The 19,060-nt window shown below is 42.7% G+C and overlaps 1 long non-coding RNA gene across 1 annotated transcript; it reads left to right on the top strand.

Annotated features, from left to right (window-relative positions):
- Positions 1-422: 422 nt before the first annotated feature.
- On the top strand, positions 423-18,623 carry LOC132658342 (uncharacterized). The gene is made up of 3 exons (XR_009597813.1): positions 423-640; positions 13,403-13,511; positions 18,433-18,623. It is a non-coding gene; the product is annotated as an uncharacterized LOC132658342 (long non-coding RNA).
- The last annotated feature ends 437 nt before the right edge of the window (positions 18,624-19,060 follow it).

Genomic DNA, 19,060 nt, shown 5'->3' with positions numbered 1-19,060 from the left:
GAGCTTATAATTCTAAAGAAAAGTGAGATCTCATCTTTCATCTTCCATTTTTAAATCACATTGACATTGAACTCATTTTTTATGTGGGGCCACATGCCCATTTGTCAACTAATTACAGTGGCCAGGAGGAAAGGGTGGGACAACTGGCTGGGTCTGGGCATATGCCCATCTGCCCCTGGGGTGGGGACCAGCAGATAGAAAAAGAGGGTGAATGACAGTGATAATAGCTACTCTCGTTTATCTCATGTAATATATAAAACCCTGCTGCGGTCTGAATGTTTGCCCCCAGCTCCCAAATTCCTATTTTGAAATCTAACACCCAGTGTGATGGTATTTGGAGGTGAGACCTCTGGGAAGTGCATAAGTCATGAGGGTGGAGGCCTTGTGACTTACAAGGATCTCAGAGAGTTCTCTAACCCTTCCACCGTGAGAGGACACAAATAGGAGGTGCTATCTGTGAACCAGAAAGTGGGCTGGACCCTCATCAGAAACTGAATCTCCCTGGCCTTGATCTTGGATTTTCCAGCCTCTAGGACTATGAGAAAAATAAATGTGTGTTGTTTGTAAGCCACTCAGTATATGTTTTTTGTTTTTTTTTTTTTTTGTAGCAGACCAAGTGGACTAAGACATTCTCTGTGGGGTAGGTATTTTCAAATATGCTTTAAGCCATTAAGAAATATAGGCTCAGGGGCATAAGGTATCTCAGCTTGTGAGCAGAATACTAATCTAGGTCTGTTAAGTCCAAAGATCCTGGTCTTCAGATTCTAATACACTGCTTATCTGGTAAAACCATGTTCAAGAGGGTCACACTGGGAAGACATATTTGTTTTTAGGTCCTGGAGGTTTGATCTTGGGCCTAGAAACAGAAGACACAGTCAGAAGGAATAGACAAAAAGTGAGGAGCCAAGGTCGGAATGAGATGTGGGAGTCCAGGGTTTTACTGTGAATACGGTTGGGAAGATGCTCAGAACTCTGATCAAAGGATGGTGTATAAGGGGCTTATCACCTTCCAGATGCTGTTTGTCCAAGAGGTACAGTGGAGTTGTTTGGCTCAGGAAGAACTTTGTGATTTTTGGTTCTAGATGGAGCCACAACTTCCCACGACTTAACTAACTCTAGTCAGCTCTGGCTTCACCTTAATCCCTAGGTACCAGTGTGGAGTTCTCTTCTTTCAGCAACTTCCCTCTCTCTGACTTTTCCTTCCCTCATCCTTCATCTAAGCATCAGGTGAAATACTATCCTCTTGGAGAGTATGGGTGTGTGCCTGAGACATGTACAGATTAATCACAAGAGATATGCATGCTATCTCTTCTGGGCAGAACTGACCTTGGATAGACTCACTCAGTCTGATTTTCCCTAGTTCATTATAACAGGCTCAGAGATGAATTTTGAAATGAGGAGCTCTGATTCAGAGGAAAGTGTGCACAGGTGTAAAACCTAACCATCATTTAACCAGCAAGTATTAACTAAGTCCCTAGTGTGTACTGTGCTAGGCCCTAAGATGGTGGGGGCACAGAGGAGAAAGGACAACAGAACAGTAGAAGACTAGTCCATGCTGATGAGAGCCTTTCTACCTAGCTGAAGACTTCAGAACAAGAAAAATAGAATGCTTGAGGTTGAGATGATCAAACATAACGGCCAATGTGCTCATCTTTGCAGTGTCTCCTATATGCCAAGCACTGTGCCAAGCACGGGTAAGCCAAACATGCCATTATCCTGAAAGAGCTTATATCTAGAAGAAGATGTTTTCAAATAAGTAAAAAGACCATTGGAAATATTTGTCGGCTGCTTGCTAAGTAATGGGCACTAAAGTGGGTTTTGTCTTTTGAACTGTGAATACAGAGACAAATAGAGACAAAAAGCTAAACCTTTAACCAGGTGGTGTAGTAATGGTGATGAAAAGCATGCAAATAGACGTATTTTTCATGCTTGTATGTGATTGATAGAAGTATGAACTGCACGCCATGGGAACGCAGAGAAAGGAAAATGTAGCTCTGTACTATATGAGCTGTCTGTAGCCAAAGGGAGCCTGACTGAGAAAAGGAGAAATTTGAAGATGAGGGAGCAGACATTTCCTAGATGAACAAGACATTATTAGCAGAGGGAGAAGTGTGTGACTGTCTCTACAATATGAAAAACTCATTTGGCCCCTGCAAGTAGCTGTCCAGGTTTGGAATGAGGATGGTTGGAGGGACATGAAGGCAGAGAGGAAGGCAGGGGCCAGGTCATGAAGCTCCTGAGGCCATGTGTTACGGAGCTTGGATTTTTGTTTAGAAAACAATGCAGAATCGCTGGAACATTTTAAGGTGAAACATGAGTTTAATGGTTTTGAAATGTAAGAAGAGGCTGAACTTGAGGCAAGGCGATCTATTAGGGGGCCCTGTTCATAAATCAATTCCTTAATAGAATCAGGTAAGAGACAGTGGTTTTAAAATCAGGCAATAGACATGGTAGTAAGCAAGAGGATGAAGAGGGAGGAACTGAGTCTAGAAATACTTGGGTGTTAGTGTTTTCAGGACTTGGGTTTGTGGGGTGAAGGGAGGGAAAGGACCTAGCTAAGCCCAAGCTTCTCACTTGGGCGGCCAGGTGCACGGTGCGACCATTTTTCTAGATTTGGGGTATGGGAGATGTGATGGTTAATTTTATGTGCCAGCTTAGCCAGACTGTGGTCTTTTGGTGAAAGGCCAATCTGGATGCTACTGTGAAGGTATTTTTCAGGTATGATTGGCATTTAAGTCAGTAGACTTTGAGTACAGAAGGTAATGATTGAGGTGGATGGGCCTGATTCAATCAACTGAAGACCTCAAGAGAGAAGACTGATCCCTTGAGAAAGGAGGCTTCCAGACCCAAGCCTGCAGCCCTGACTGTTCCCTCAGCCTGTCCTGCAAATTTCAGCCTTGCAGCCCCCACAATTGCATGAGCCAAGTCCTTAAAATACATCTCTTCCTCTGTATACTTCCTTTGGCTCTATTTCTCTGGAGAATTTTGACGAATACAGGAGGATGTCTTTTTATTCAAGTGTGTGACTCAGAGAGGCTTTACTGAAAAGATGGTTCAGGAGTTTTGAAAGAGAAAGTGAAGGCTTATTTTTGTTGTTTATGCCAGGGGATATTGTGGTTCAATATCAATGTTGTTATTTCTTCCTTTGAGTTGTTGGACAACATATCTCTTCTAGGTTGTTGTATATTAGAAAGAAAGTAGGATATATTTGTGTAATTCTTACCAGTAATAAAATCCACTACACACAATAACTTCTAATTATTTTAGTGAAGCCAGGGTTGTCTGATGGTTTCTTTGGGAATTATACAGATGATTTTATCTGTAATTAAATGTTGGAAGTGCCTCTTCAGTGGAACATTTGGATAGTGTTGAAAAGGATACTAGTTCAAGACCACCACTTCACTCCTATCACCTCTCTGGGGGGACAAGCGGGTCCTTCTGTGGGTCATAGCAGGTGGGAAAGTAAATTAGACTATCCTCCTGCTGCTGCTGCTAAGTTGCTTCAGTCGTGTCCAACTCTGTGAGACCCCATAGACGGCAGCCCACCAGGCTCCCCCGTCCCTGGGATTTTCCAGGCAAGAACACTGGAGTGGGTTGCCATTTCCTTCTCCAAGGCATGGAAGTGAAAAGTGAAAGTGACGTCGCTCAGTCATGTCTGACTCTTAGCGACCCCGTGGACTGCAGCCCACCAGGCTCCTCCATCCATGGGATTTTCGAGGCAAGAGTACTGGAGTGGGGTGCCATTTCCTTCTCCTAGATTATCCTACAAAATTGTAATTGAAAGATCTGAAACAGGGAAAACTTTATATGGTTTCTTAAATCTTTACTATTTCTTAATTTTATTTCCTCAAGAGCAAAGCTTTGAGTTCAAACAAAACTAGATCCTCCTCTTACTATCCTTGTAACTTTGAGCAGGTAAATTTACTGTTTCAAGCCTCATTTGCAATATCTGTAAAACATACCATTTATGGTTTTTGAAGGATTCACTGAGACTTTTTTTTTTTTTTAACTAAGTGCTCTGTCCAGGGCTTGGCGCAGAGTTGCACTCAAGTAATAGAAACAGTTTTTATTATTCTTTATATTTGATCCCTCACAGGCTTTAAGCAGGAGGAGGAGGGGATGACAGAGGATGAGATGGTTGGATGGCATCACTGACTCAATGGACCTGAGTTTGAGCAGGCTCCAGGAGATGACTAAGGGCAGGAAAGCCTGGCGTGCTGCAGTCTATGGGCTTGCAAAGAGTTGGGCATGACTGAGCAACTGAGCAACAACAGGCTTTCAAATTCCACACTTCCCCAGGATAGTTATATGTACTCGGTCTCCTGGACTTTGTAGAATTTTCTCCTGTACCAATGGAATTCATAGATTCTCAATACCTAAAATTTCTCAAGAATGAAGGGACCTGACAGGAAGTAGACATGACATCTTCATGGCTAAATGATTCAAGCTGAAGAATAAACCTTATTTTGTGAGGAATAAAACTGCATCTTCCTGTATATCTCCCCTTTTTTCTCTTTCACATGGCCAGTTCCTACTCATCCCTCAAAACTCAGGTCAATACCATCTTTTGTTGCTATAGGCAAGGTATACCATGGTTTAATGGAATCTTTTCTGTCTTAGGTCTTCTTCACACATATCTCTAGGGAGTTCTACAAAGACTTACAAGACCTTCTAGATCTAACACCAAAAAAAAGACATCCTTTTCATCATAGGGGATTGGAATGCAAAAGTAGGAAGTCAAAAGATACCTGGGGAAATAGGCTTTTGGCCTTGGAATACAAATGAAGCAGGGCTAGCAGAGTTTTGCCAAGAGAATACATTGGCCACAGGAAACACTCCTTTCCAACAACACCAGAGATGATTCTGCACGTGGATACCACCAGACGGTCAATACTGAAATCAGGCTGATTACATTCTTTTCCGTTGAAGATGGAGAAGCTCTATACAGTCAGCAAAAATAAGACTGGGAGCTGACGGTGGCTCAGATAAGCATCTTATTGCAAAATTCAGGCTTACATTGAAGAAAGTAGAGAAAACCACTAGACCATTCAGGTATGACCTAAATCAAATCCCTTATGATTATACATTAGAAGTGACAAGTGGATTCAAGGGGTTAGATCTGATAGATAGAGTGCCTGAAGAATGATGGATAGAGCTTCATACATTGTACGGGAGGCAATGACCATTTTTCCCCAAGAAAAAGAATGCAAGAAGGCAAACTTTTTGAGGAGAGTTTACAAATAGCTGAGGAAAGAAGAGAAGTGAAAAGCAAGGGAGAAAGGGAACGATACACCCAACTGCATGCAGAACTCCAGAGAATAGCAAGGAGAGATAAGAAGGTTTCTTCAATGAACAGTGCGAAGAAATAGAGGAAAACAAAACAATAGAATGGGAAAGACTAAAGGTCTCTTCAAGAAGATTGGAGATAATATTAGTCTTTGATATACAAAACAGTGATTCATTTTTTTTAGATTTTAATGCAATTAATGTTATTATAAAATAAGTTACATTTCCCACTGCTGTGCAATATATTCTTGTTGCTCATTTACTTTTCACACAGTAGCTTAATAAAAAGAAAATATAGCACAAAAAAGAAAAAAAAAGAAGATTGGAGATGTCAAGGGAACATTTCATGTAAGGACAGACATAATGACCTAGAGGCAGAAGAGATTGAGAAGAGGTGGCAAGAATACACAGAAGAACTATGCAAAAATGGCCTTAATGACCCAGATAACCGCGATGGTATGACCACTCACCTAGAGGCAGCCATCTTTGAGTGTAAAGTCAAGTGGGCCTTAGGAAGCATTACTACATAAAAGCTATTGGAGATGATGGAATTCCATCTGAGCTATTTAAAAAAAGACGACACTGTTAAAATGCTGCACTCAATATGTTAGCAAATTTGGAAAACTCATCAGTGTCCATGGGATTGGAAAAAGTCAGTTTTCCTTCCAATCCCAAAGAAGGGTAGTGCCAAAGAATGTTCAAACTACCATACAACTGTGCTCATTTCACATGCTAGTAAGATTATGTTCAAAATTCTTCAAGTTAGGCCTCAGCAGTACATGAACCAAGAATTTCCAGATGTATAGGCTGGATTTAGAAAAGGCAGAAGAATCAGAGATTAAATTGCCAACATCCGCTGGAACACAGAGCAAGCAAGGGAATTCCAGAAAAACATCTACTTCTGCTTCATTGACTATGCTAAAGCCTTTGGCTTTGTGGATCACAACAAACTGTGGAAAATTCTTAAAAAGATATAACTACCAGACCTCCCTACCTGGCTTCTGAGAAAGCTGTATGGAGGTCAAGAAGCAATAGTTAGAACCAGTCATGGAACAACAGACTGGTTCAAAACTGGGAAAGAAATATGACAAGGCTGTATATTGTCATTCTGTTTATTTAACATATATGCAGAGTACAGCATGGAAAATGCTGGGCTGGATGAGTTATAAGCTGGAATCGAGATCACCAGGAGAAATATCAACAATTCAGATATGTAGATGATGTCACTCTAATGGCAGAAAGTAAAGAGGAACTATGGAGCCTCTTGATGAGTGTGCAAGAAGAGCGTGAAAAAAACATCAAAAAAACTAAGATCATGACATCTGGTCCCATCACTTCATGGCAACTAAAAGGGGAAAAAGTAGAAGCAGTGACAGATTATATTTTCTTTGACTCCAAAAGCACTGTGAATGGTGACTGCAGCCATGAAATTAAAAGATGTTGCTCCTTGGAAGGAAAGCTATGAGAAACCTAGATAGCATATTAAAAAGCAGAGACATCCCTTTGCCAACAGAGGTCTGTATAGTTAAAACTATGGTTTTTCCAGTAGTCATGTATGGATGTAAGAGTTGGACTATAAAGAAAGCTACTGCTACTGCTGCTAAGTTGCTTCAGTCGTGTCCAACTCTGTGCGACCCCATAGATGGCAGCTCACCAGGGTTCCCAGTCCCTGAGATTCTCCAGGCAAGAACACTGGAGTGGGTTGCCATTTCCTTCTCCAACACATGAAAGTAAAAAGTGAAAGTGAAGTTGCTCAGTGGTGTCCGACTCTTAGTGACCCCAAGGACTGCAGCCTACCAGGCTCCTCCATCCATGGATTTTCCAGGCAAGGGTCCTGGAGTAGGGTGCCGTTGCCTTCTCCATAAAGAAAGCTCAGTGCCAAAGAATTGATGCTTTTGAACTGTGGTGTTGGAGAAAACTCTTGAGAGTCCCTTGGACTGCCGAGAGATCAAACCAGTCAATCTTAAAGGAAATCTGTCCTGAATATTCATTGGAAGGACTGATGCTGAAGCTGAAGCTCCAATACTTTGGCCACCTGATGCGAAGAACTGACTCATTGGAAAAGACCCTGATGCTGGGAAAGATTGAAGGCACAAGGAGAAATGGGTGGCAGAGGATGAGATGGTTGGATGGCATCACCAACTCAGTGGACATGAATCTCAACAAACTCTGGGAGACTGTGGAGGACAGAGGAGCCTGGAGTGCTGCCGTCCATGAGCTCACAAACTGTCAGACACAACTCAGCAACTGAACAACAATAATGCTATTACATTGCTTATAATCATCTCTTCTCTTATTTGTATCTCTTTCTAACAGGGAGCTCTTTTAACGGTATGGACCACATTCAACTTTCTACCTCCAATGTCTGGCACCGTGCCCAGAACATCATCTAGGCACTGTGGATGAAAACCATGAGTGGATGGATGAAGATAAGCAGTGAGATACAATCAGGACCATGTGATAAACATAATTTCCCACCACCAATTGTTTCCAGTTGTGTCTGTGTCTCCCCCAAGTACTGCTGAAGGCACTGCCGTCTGACTGTAAAACTCATGATGCAGAATTCTGCATTCCCTTTCTCAGGCTCTACCCACCACAGTCTGATTGAGTAAGGCAGTTTCTATGTGCAAAAGTAGGATGAGATTAGGTGTACCATGCATAGAAATTGTGATTCATTTTTAATGAGGATAACTGTTTTGAATATCAAGCTGGTGTGTATTTTTCATTAGCAATTCTCATTAATTGTTTGAAATGCTCATAAAGTCAGGCTTACAGGTTTAGAATGAATCACTCATATCTTGACTTCCTGTTGACTGGAGATTTTTAATTGCATCCTCTCTCATCAGAGGTCCCTATACAACTCCAGCCTTTATTATTATCCTTGATAGCCAGCTCCTACCTGAACCAATTTCTAATTGGGGCATATGAGGTTAAATCCAGGACAAAGGGAGAAGAAAATCTAGAAAACAACATCAGCAGTCCTGTTAGACAGGTTCAGTATGATGGTTTTACAGAGAAGTGATTTCAGGAGGACTATGGCAGCCTCCCAGTTATAATGAGAGCTCATAACCCCACCTCACACCCCACCAGCTCCCGTCACACGCTTTCTTATGGCTCCACGTGGCAGTCTTGCCTGCAGAGGCTTCAGCACGCTTTCTGTGCCAGAGTGCTGCCAAAACACACCTGCTCTGTCAGTTTTAACCTGTGGCCCCCCTTCCCCACAGAGGAGCTACCGCTCAGACTCTGTTTATGAGTTTTTTGCTTTTCATTGCTCTGTCAGTTTCTGAAAATGCATGCATTCCTACGTGATACAGTGTTAGGTTTGTTAGCATTTGAACTCTAGGAAACATGTATCATGCTGAACGTTTTCTTCTGTGGCTCTCTTTCATTCCCTAGGCTTTCGGGATTCACCCATGGTGATATGTGTAACAGTAACTCATTCATTTTCACTGTTGGTGGAATCCCGCTGTATGAGTACACAGGTCCTCAAGGCTTTAGAAAAAAATCCCTCAGGCCAGAGGTGTTTCCAAATACATGCTTTTTTGCTTGTTTTGATAAAGATAATAGGATGTGTGTTTTGAGAAGCATTTTGTAATCTAATACATGAATATTTCTGATTAAAATATAGAAAATATTCACACTAAGTGGAATAATAGCTTCATGGTAGTTCAAGTCAGGTTCTACCGCCAAGTAAGTTTTGAGGTTGCTTTTTGTTTCCAAAGTTTAGGGTTTGTGGGCCTCCTCCATGATTGTTTTTCTATTCTCTCTTTGATAGAGACATTTGGTTGGCTTCCAGTTTTTTGTTATCATTAATAATGCTGCTTAAACCATCTGTATATGGCTGCCTCCCCTTACTGGGCTCTTTGAAGGTAGGGCTGGGTCTGGGTCATCTTCATGACATAGCACAAGGCCTCAATAAGTGTGCTTTGAATGAATGAATAACTGCTCAGACACTTTTGTTCTTCTTGAAAATTATGGAGCCATATCAAAACCACAAAAATGGGTCCCAAGGTAGAATTTAAATTCACCAATCTCATTTAAAAAGGCCTGCAATACATCAAATAAATAAATCCCCAAGGATCTCTAGGATCATTTTCCTCTATTGCTGCTTAGACAGAATGCCCTCATGTATCTCTCTGTTAAATCATTATTAGTTATAGGTCTTTCAAGGACATTCTATTACTTTACAAAATGATTTTAGTACAATTCATAGTGGCACCTCCAACATCCTTCTTTCCTCACTCTGATTTCAGAGGCTGTATATAAAGTTTGAAGAGTCAAATACAGAGAAAAGGATAGGAAGTGGGGAAGTAGCCTCTGAATTCATTAGACAAATCTTGCACTCCATCGAAGGCAGTCTCCACCCATGACTCATGTGGCTTAGGGGCAACAGGGATAGAAGAAATGGTGCAGCTTGTGCCTGGGGATTAGTCTGAAAGTCCTTGTTGGATGTATTTCCATTCCACCTCAGGGGCCTAGGGAAAGAGAAGAGCATAAATGGAAATACTACCTGGTCTCAGCTTAGGCATGGGCCTGACATAGCTTTTCTCATTTCTGGACAGAGACTTATTTTTCCCTTCCCTGGATTTGCTCCTAATCTTTTTGCCTATAAGGTTAGATAGACTATCAGTCTCTAAACGGAAACTTGCCACTATTGTAAGGGGCTTTGGTAAGTATACAGACAAGTCAAAAAGAAAATGTCAAGTCATCCATACTGAACTGGATGTTTCAAGGCTCTGAGAACATTGTTATCTCTTCATTGAACACTATTCATTCAACAAACACTCTGTATATTAGATTTTTGCTGGGTGCTAAGGATGTCAAAGATATCCCTGTGATGGTTAATTTTATTTGTCAACTGGTCTGGGCCACTGTGCCCAGATATTTGATCAAATTTTATTCTGGGTGTTTCTATATTTTTGGATGGGATTTACATTTAAATTGATGGACTTTTAGTAAAGCAGATTGCCCTCCATAATATTGGTGGGCCTCACCCAATCAGTTGAAGGCCTGAATAGCAAAGAGTCTGACCTCTTCCCCCAAAGCAAAGGGAACGGGCTAGTAGACAACCTTCAGGGTTCATCGGCGACACTGGCTCTTTCTGGTTCTGTGGCAGACTGCCTCTAACTGCAACTCTTTCTTGAACCTTCAGTCTGTCTCCCCTATTGGATTTTGTATTCACTAAGGCTCCACCATCCCGTGAACCAGTTCCTTCACTGAATCACTTTCTCTCTCTATATGCACACATCCTATTGGTTCTGTTTCTTTGGAGACCTCAACGAACAAAGCAGCTGTTTTTAAACACCTCTGTGTCTCTTGAAACAGACATGCAAACAAGTGATTCTAATTCAGTGTGAAGACTGCCCTAAAGGTCGGTCACATGTGCTAAGTATTGATAGAGTGAGAGCAGAGACAAAGAAGCATTCCCATTTCTCTAGGGATTCTCAGGGAAATCTTTCAAAAGGACATTTTCTTTTTTTTTTTCCCTATTTATTTATTTATTTATTTATTTATTTATATTTTACTTTACAATACTGTATTGGTTTTGCCATACATTGACATGAATCCACCACGGGTGTACATGAATTGCCAATCCTGAACCCCCCTCCCACCTCTCTCCCCATATCATCTCTCTGGGTCATCCCAGTGCACCAGCCCCAAGCATCCTGTATCCTGTATCAAACCTAGACTGGCGATTCATTTATCGCATGATAGTATACATGTTTCAATGCCATTCTCCCAAATCATCCCACCCTCTCCCTCTCCCACAGAGTCCAAAAGTCTGTTCTATACATCTGTGTCTCTTTTGCTGTCTTGCAACATCTGAGACAGACAGATTAATACGTAAAATCCAAAGGGCTAGGAAAACAGATTGTTCTGAGGACCATCTATGCAGGAGGAAGTGGTGCAAAATAGAGATCCAAGGTGTGGTAACCGAACAAAATGCTCAGAAGTTAAGAGAAAAGCAATTAACGTGCCTATGTGCATCTGTGGACAGATGCTCCTTGGGGACAAGGACTGGAAAGGAGGTCACTTTGCACTAGAGTTCTGTCCTGAAAACAAGGCAAATGCATGCCAAGAAAGCGCTCCTGAGGAAATTGGCCCACCTTACAGAATTCCAAAGCTGGTGTGCGGGGCTCTGAGTACAGGCAGTGGCCACGCCATCAGCACCCAGGACTAGGGTGGTCTTCTCTACGTGACACCCCAGGGTAGAATCTCACTGCAAATATTTGTTACAAAGCACTGACATTTAAACACTTTGCTTATTGTCTAAAAGCCTCAGTCCCTGGTTTAGTGAAGCAAGGGCTTATTCTTATGGCTGCGATTACGTAATGTAAGTAAATAGGCTTAAGAAAAAGAAGAAAGGGAGAGAGAAATGGTAATCCATTAAGATACAGAGTCAGTTGACAATTCTGCCCCATTTTCCAAGGTAAGCTGAGTAGAAAAAGCTGAAAATAGATACTGAGAGGGAAATGATAGAAATGGGAATCAAAAAAGTCCACACCTCTAGGCTAGAGATTGATTAGAATTGAAAGTGGATTCAGTTAACTGAATTATGATGAAATGACTGTAATTAGGTTAAGGGAAATTTACAGTGTAAACATTTCAGGCACCCCTAGAACCTGTATCAGTTTCCAAGTGGAGATGTTAAACAGAAAGCAGGCACCACTTTGAGGGTCTTATTCATCATAAGGATAACTGAGAGCCCAGGAGGAGAGTTTTATCTGAGTGTGGTCCCTTCGAGCACATTATGCACCGCTCCTGCACGTTAGCTCCTCCAATCCTTATATTTATCCCCTGTCCAAAGGCCCTCCTCGTGCTGAGCTCTCTGGCTTGCCTAGTTTCCATCCGTGGCTTACAGCAATGATCACCCATCACCTCCAGCAGATGATCCGCAATAGACTTTTCTTCTTTCCCAGGCCTGCACTCTCACAGAAGCAATTTTAATGACATTTAAAAGTAAATCGAGTGGAGTTTGTAACAGCAACATTATATGATTGTACCTTTCGTGGTCATGTTTTCAGAGCCGGTGGCATATAGAAAAGGGCTTTTCTTGATAAACGACATCCTGTGGGGTTGTCGAGGAGAAAATTCAATTTGCCTTCTGTTGTCAGCACCAGCAGTATCTACCATGCCCAGAGCGCACATCTGAAAGCTCAAGCTGCACAGAGCATCTGTGCTGACCTTAGAGTAACTGCGTGTTGGTGACATTGAAAATGACTCTGGGATATGGATAACAACCTCTCCTCCTCAAGGCATCGTGGAGGAAGATGAAAGTACTGACCACCAAATATAATTTTATTTTATCCATGTGAAGATTAAGACTTGATGATGGAAGATTTTGCAACTAACTGGATGTTTGGTCTCAGACAAGCCATTTAATTTCTTGGAGCTTTTGGGTCTTCATCTGTAAAATGGGGATACAGAAATTGCCTGCCTAATGGGGTGCTTTGATCCAGCCATTAGTAGTCTCTTTTGTCTTGTCCCCCTTCCCTAAACAAACCCTTGCTCCGTCTACACTATGGGCTTCCCAGGTGGCTCAGTGGTAGAGAATCTGCCTCCAGTGCTGGAGACACAGGAGACGTGGATTTGGTCTTGGGTCAGGAAAATATACTGGAGGAGGAAATGGCAACTCACTCCAGCACTCTTGCCTGGAGAATCCCGTGGACAGAGGAGCCTGACAGGCTCCAGGCCATAGGGTCACAAAGAGCCTGACATGTCTGACGAACTGAGCCTGCGTGCAGACACGCCACCTAAACTGGTGTGCCCAGGAGACCTTCTAAATGTCATGGCTTGCCCGCTTGGTTTTCCCCTCTTGCAATGCCAACTCCAGTTTCTGTTTTGTTTTTCTCCTGATTGTTGAAGCAGTACAAAACTTCCAAACAGCCTGAATCTCATCGATTTCGTGAAGCCTTCCTTGACTATCTTAGCTCTGATGGATGTTGCTCCTTTGAACTCTGAACTCCTTTAGCCCCTTACCAAGTGTTTAACACACACCGCTCCCAGACAGCTTAATGTTTTACGCCTATAACATAAGATATTTAAAAACTAATTCCTCTTACAATTTCACTTCTTGTTAATTCTGTGTATTTTTCTGTAATGTTTTCTCTAACAGGAAAAGACCAAAAGGCTAAAATAAAGAAAGGAGGAGACTATGACCTAAGGAATGTACCTTCTTGGAGGGAAGAGGAAATTGGGAGACCTTCTGCTATTGGGTGAAAGAGGTGAGACCGAGTTCAAATGCAAATGACTTTCCTTTCTTCTCTGAGATCAGAGATTGAGGATGGTGGTGGGCCAGTGGACAGGATGATGGAAGCATAAGGATAGAAAACACATGATCTGGGGTCCTTCTTTCCTTATACATGACCTGGAGACATTGTAAACTCCAGAGAGAAGCCCAGAATTTGGCATGGCAGCCTCGCCTGTAACGTATCCAAATGGTAGAGCAAAAATTGCTAAAAGAATTGCCTAAGTTGAGCCTTAGTTCCTTATTGTCAGTGTCCTAGGGGATGCAGAAGTTATACGTGGTCCTCTGGCACTGGCGAACTTGGAAGATGCTGATTCTTGAGCCCAGAAGGTCACGAAGGTTGTTCATAGTAGTCAGAAGTGAAGAGGTATTAATATTAAAGCAGAAGGCAGTGCAGGCCACCCATGCAGGGGGACCTCAAAGCAGTTGCAGATGCCTTGGAAGACCAGTGGTTCCAGTGAGATCCAGGGTACAGTTATGCTATCAAGAGTTAGCAAGACATTAGACTTAGACTTCAGTGAGAGAAAGACCCAGAGGAGGCCAGTCACAGGCCCGCCAGTAGCAGAGGCAGCAGGAGGTGGAAGGAGGCAAGGGGAAGGAGCATGGCTCCTAGGTTTAACGTTTCCTACTCTTTCTCTCCCACATCTCCTGATCACATTAGCAGGATGAGAGCTTGAGAACAAGGTGAGATAGGTTATAGGAAAGGAGAGCTAAAGATTTCTTTTTCCTGCCCCTCCTCTCTTCCACCCCTTCTTCCTTTGCACATCTGACAAGGAGTGAGCAAATTCTATCTTGTCTCCACAAATAGATTAGAAGTTGCTGAGCGATGCCTGACACTGTGTTCTGAATACAGTGAGTACTTCATCAATGTCGTTGGTTCTGTAGAGTTTGAACAAGTAAATTACATCTTCATCTGTGGATGTGGCGGTGGTGGTGATAATCACTGCTCCTGTTTGTTCTGAGGGGGCCATGTGGGATAGTGGATGGAAAGAAAATTCTGGATCCACATTATCTGGTTGGCATCCTGGGTCCACAATTGACTGGGGGTAGGAGGAATCACTCAAGCTGTCCCTTGGTTTTTTTACCTGTGAATTGATGGTAGTTCATAGGACTGTTATAAGTGCCAAATCTAGTACATATAAAGAATGTGGAATGGTACTTGGCTCACACTAAACACTTCAAAACATTCTCAACTTAGGGAATTCAAGGGCTAATTTGTCTCCAGTTTACAGATGAGGAAACAGTGATGCAGAGATATTAAGTGACTTACACCAGAACACAGCTAGGAGATGACAGAGCTGGATTCCAAAGCAGGCAGCCTGAGCCCACAGGCCACTCCCACTCTTCGCTGTCTTGTAGAGAAGCTGCCGGATGGAAATCACTTATTTCCTATTGACCCTCGAGTCCCTCACCCTATGAGCACTTTCTCCTCTGCTTGGGTCATTCTGTTCGTGATTTCTTCTCTTCCAAGCCCACTTAGGTAGTGACTATGTACAGGCCCTTAAGAGCCGTCCTACTTGGTGTATTATGGATGAGAAAAAGAAAGTTTCTCGTCCTTTGTTTATTCTCTCCAGGATTTTAAGTTTTTTACAATCAAAAATTTAAGTTTCCATTATTCTCCCAGGTTATTCATAGTTTTATTAGAATGACAAATTTTATTTTGGGCCCTTTAGGAAGTTTAGATAGACTAGACTAAGCAGAGAATATCAACAAAATTAGATGCCATTTATTAAGTATCCACCACTGAAAAACACTACATTGCATCTGGCCTTCACAATGACCTTGAAAGTTCAGTATTACTGTTTAGTTTTAAGGGTGAGGAAACCAAAAGTCTTCATAATCGTCAGGAATCCTGGGAGAAAGTTACATTTATATACATACAAAATCACGTAAGTATTGCCAGGAATGCTCCGGAAATATAATAATGAGACACTGATTTTAAGCGATTTAAGAAAGTGATGTTGATAGATTATGAAAGAACAGTTTCCATGGCTACGAACATGGGATGACACAGTGCTAATGCAATTTTCTGGCGGCCACTTCAATGTGCTGCCTAATTCAAACTTGAAACCTGCAAGGAGTTAATTTGGTTATTCCCTGGAAAGATCCTTTGCAGATCCTTGCTCTAAGGCAAGACAATAAAATTAGGAAGAGTAATGAAATTAGAAACCCCAAGCTTAGAGGAAGAACAGGGCTCACAAACGCAGGGATGAAAGGGGCGGATGTCACAGGGTGACGGTTGCTGGGGAACATCGACTTGCATTTCTTCCCCGAGGCTCCAGGAGTGGGGTTCAGTGTCTGATAAGCATCATTTTCACAATATTCTGTTAGAAATAGAAGCATCTGACTTGAAAGCTGCTGGGGCCTCCTCGACTGGGCTATGGAAGGGGCAGTCTTGGGGAGACAATGATGTAAGACAGTGGTTCTCCATCGCTGGCTTGCCTTAGAATCTCTTGGAAGGTTTCTAAAAAACAGACTGCTAGACCCAGATCTTTCAGTTTAGTAAGTCTTGAGGTGGGCCCGAGAATTTGCCTCTCTGACGATTTTCCAGGGGATGCTGAGTTGAGAATCCAGGCACCACCCTTTAAGAATCATTGATTTGGGAGAAGTTTGGTTAACTTTATTCCTTCTCCCTGGTCTCAGCTGCTTATTCTTTTCAGGGTCTCCTCCCTGTTCTATTGTTGATTTTGTGTTCCTTGTTGATTTTGGTTTTTTGCGGGGGAGGTGGGGTGGAAGAAATGAAAAGCCAGGCAGCTCCGCTCTTCTGGAAGATCCTGGGAGGCAGGCTGTTCTGAGAGGAGGCGCCCCCAAGCGGAACTGTGTGTGAACAGCTGCCCTGCCCTCAGCGCTGCGCGTTTGTGCTTGGCTCTCAGTTTAGGCTGCGGATGGACTGAGTTCAGCTGTGTCAGGATGAGAAGTTAGGCTTCTGTCTTCAAATGCTACAAATGTCCTCTGTTGCGTTTCTTTCTGTTTATTCAGTTGGCTGTGTTGGGTCTTAGTCGCAGCTCACGGGCTCTAGCTGGGGCACACGGGCTCGGGAGCGTGTTGGCTCAGTAGCTGCCACCCTCGGGCTTAGTTTCTCCAAGGCATGCGGGACCTTAGTGCCTCTGACCAGGTACCAACCTGCATCCCTGCATTGCAAGGCAGATTCTTAACCACTGGACCCCTGCCCCCTATTGCATTTCTACCAAGCAAAGAGTTTCCCACTTTGCATTTCCTTTCCTCTGGCCCTCTCTCTTTACCCATGCCCTTGTGGAGTTCTCTTTTGAGTCTTCCTGCTTCTCTCCCGAAATAATGCAACTGTCAGAAGCAGGTCATGCTCTTAGAGCACTCAGTTGCTTGACGCCATCTCTGAGGCTTGTCAACTCCACGTCCCAGCTGAGGACTGTTTGATGGCTGAAGTTTCTTTCTTTTTTTTTTTTTTAATTTTTAAATTTTATTGAAGTGTAGTTTATTTACCAGAGAAGGCAATGGCACCCTACTGCAGTACTCTTGCTTGGAAAATCCCATGGACAGAGGAGCCTGGTAGGCTGCAGTCCATGGGGTCGAAGAGTTGGACACAACTGAGCGACTTCACTTTCACTTTTCACTTTCATGTACTGGAGTAGGAAAAGGCAACCCACTCCAGTGTTCTTGCCTGGAGAATCCCAGGGACGGGGGAGCCTGGTGGGCTGCCGTCTATGGGGTCGCACAGAGTCGGACCCAACTGAAGCCACTAAGCAGCAGCAGCAGCAGCAGTTGATTTACAACACTGTGTTAATTTCTGCTGTGCAGCAATGTGACTCAGTTATATATATATATATATAAAGTAGCTGAAGTTTCTTAATTAAAGAATTGTCAGATTGGTTCAGGGACTGAAATTTATGGGTCTGTTTGTGTATAATTAATATTAGATGTATGCGTTTGTCTGACATGGGAATGAGTTCTGGCCACTTCTGACGTTTTCCCAAGGCCAAGACAAGGTAAAAATAATAATTTAGAATGACCAGCTTCCAAACACTGTGGACACAAATGATGTTTCAAGGTGTAATTTACATTTCAATACAACCATTGCTGTGGGATGCTCAGCACAATGAACCTCTGGGGACACATCCAGCCTGTGCAGCCTTTGATTCAAGCAAATTGAATCAATATACAGTGAGTTCCTGTATTAACATGCAGCTTAGGAGGCATTTGTGCTGAACTCAAAAATCTAATTAGTGGTTTCCTGTTTGGGGTACAGTGACTGTATATTTCATTTCCAGTTCACCTGGAGCTGTAATAACTTCTCATGCTTAATTTCCATTCAGCAGGAGACACTTCCTTTCATCTCCAGCTTTTTCACAAAAGGCCCAGGAACCCAGTGTGCTAGAAACAAATGATAGGGAGAATTCAAAATGAGGACCTCTGATTAAAATGCTTAGGACTCCATGTCATTAATAGGAAGGAGCTAATAAAGTTCATTATATCAATAGTGGAAAGAGGATATTGGCAAAGTGCTTTTCTAGGAGCTTCTCTCTTGAAATGGGGTGAGCTGGGTACTCACTCATTGGAAAAGTTGACCACCTGTAGCTCCTTTTGATGCACAAGGTCATAGTTGACCCTTGTTGAAGGAAAACTGCCGCTCAAAAGCCATTCTGTGAATAGAAAAAGGACTCCCAGAAAGCTGAGGAATTGAGAAATGACATCATGGTTCCTATAAAGTTGGCTTCATTTAGGAATACAAAGTGTACCAAATTGGTGGTCTGGGGGTTGGCAGAATTGACATGGTCAGTTCTAGAAAAAGAGCCACTTTATCCACCAGGACTCACGTGGAAGTCTAGCCTTCAGGATTCTGCTCGTGGGCCATTATTGGAAGAAAGCAACTGGTAGCACTGGCTGGCAGCTGTTAACAACTATCTTTGTATCATATGATCCAGGAATTCCACTCCTTGGCATATATCCAGAAAAGATGAAAACTCTCATTTGAAAACAGGCATGTATGCCAGTGTTCATAGCAGGACTGTTTATAATAGCTAAGACATGGAAGAGTCTGTGTACAGATGAACGGATAAAGATGTGGTAAGTGTATACAATTATTGTTGCTGTTCAGTCACCAAGTTCTGTCTGACTCTTTGCCATCCCATGAACTGCAACACACCAGGCTTCCCTGTCCTCCACTATCTCCAGGAGTTTGCTCAAATTCATATCCAATGTGTCAGTGATGCTATCTAACCATCTCATCCTCTGTCGCCCCCTTCTTCTTTCGCCTTCAATCTTTTCTAGCATCAGAGACTTTTCCAATGAGTCAGCTCTTTGAATCAGGTGGCCAAAGCACTGGCGCTTCAGCTTCAGCGTCAGTTCAATGAATATTCAAGGTTGAGTTCCTTTAGGATGGACTGGTTTGATCCAAGGGACTCTCAAGAGTCTTCTCCAGCACCACAATTTGAAAGCATCAGTTCTTTGGTGGCTCAGCCTTCTTTATGGTCCAGCTCTCACTTCCATACATGACTCCTGGAAAAACCATAGCTTTGACTGTATGTACCTTTGTCAGCATAGTGATATCTC

Source organism: Ovis aries, chromosome 21 (assembly GCF_016772045.2).
Source record: "Ovis aries strain OAR_USU_Benz2616 breed Rambouillet chromosome 21, ARS-UI_Ramb_v3.0, whole genome shotgun sequence".
Classification (NCBI taxonomy): Eukaryota; Metazoa; Chordata; class Mammalia; order Artiodactyla; family Bovidae; genus Ovis; species Ovis aries.
The sequence above is the reverse complement of the archived record's forward strand: the minus strand, read 5'-3'. Positions and strand labels throughout refer to the sequence as shown.